This window comes from Arachis duranensis, chromosome 5 (genome assembly GCF_000817695.3).
Source record: "Arachis duranensis cultivar V14167 chromosome 5, aradu.V14167.gnm2.J7QH, whole genome shotgun sequence".
Lineage (NCBI taxonomy): Eukaryota > Viridiplantae > Streptophyta > Magnoliopsida > Fabales > Fabaceae > Arachis > Arachis duranensis.
This window is the reverse complement of record NC_029776.3, coordinates 50156646-50157291: the sequence shown is the minus strand read 5'-3', so window position 1 is coordinate 50157291 and position 646 is coordinate 50156646. Positions and strand designations below refer to the sequence as shown.

The 646-nt window shown below is 41.0% G+C and overlaps 1 non-coding gene across 1 annotated transcript; it reads left to right on the top strand.

Moving 5' to 3' along the window:
- Positions 1-245: 245 nt before the first annotated feature.
- LOC127747961 (small nucleolar RNA R71) lies at positions 246-349 on the top strand. The gene has a single exon (XR_008009906.1). It is a non-coding gene; the product is annotated as a small nucleolar RNA R71 (small nucleolar RNA).
- The last annotated feature ends 297 nt before the right edge of the window (positions 350-646 follow it).

The following is a 646-nucleotide window of genomic DNA, read 5'->3' as shown; positions in this document are numbered from 1 at the left end:
TGCATTTAGAGTATCAATCTCAATAACTCCTTTCTTCTGATTCGTCCCATTGTTCACAGGATTCCTTTCAGAAGTGTACATGAATTGGTTATTTGCAACTATTTCAATGAGTTCTTGAGCTTCTGTAGGCGTCTTCTTCAGATGAAGAGATCCTCCAGCAGAGCTATTGGTGCGCGAAATTGTGAACAATACTTTTTCACAACTCTCATAATCCCCGGTCATGAACCCCAAAAACTTGGTGTTCAATGTCAGAAGGACACTTTTTGGTCAGTTGCTTGTATCTTTCCCAAGCTTCATAGAAGGATTCACCTTCTTTCTGTCTGAAGGTTTGGACTTCCACTCTAAGCTTACTCAATTTTTGAGGTGGAAAGAACTTTGCCAAGAAGGCATTGACTAGCTTTTGCCAAGAGTTCAGGCTTTCTTTAGGTTGTGAGTCCATCCATATCCTAGCTCTGTCTCTTACAGCAAAAGGGAATAGCATAAGTCTGTAGACCTCGGGGTCAACCCCATTGGTCTTGACAGTGTCACAGATTTGTAAGAACTCAGCTAAAAACTGATGAGAATCTTCCAATGGAAGTCCATGGAACTTGCAATTCTGTTGCATTAGAGAAACTAATTGAGGCTTAAGCTCAAAGTTGTTTGCTCC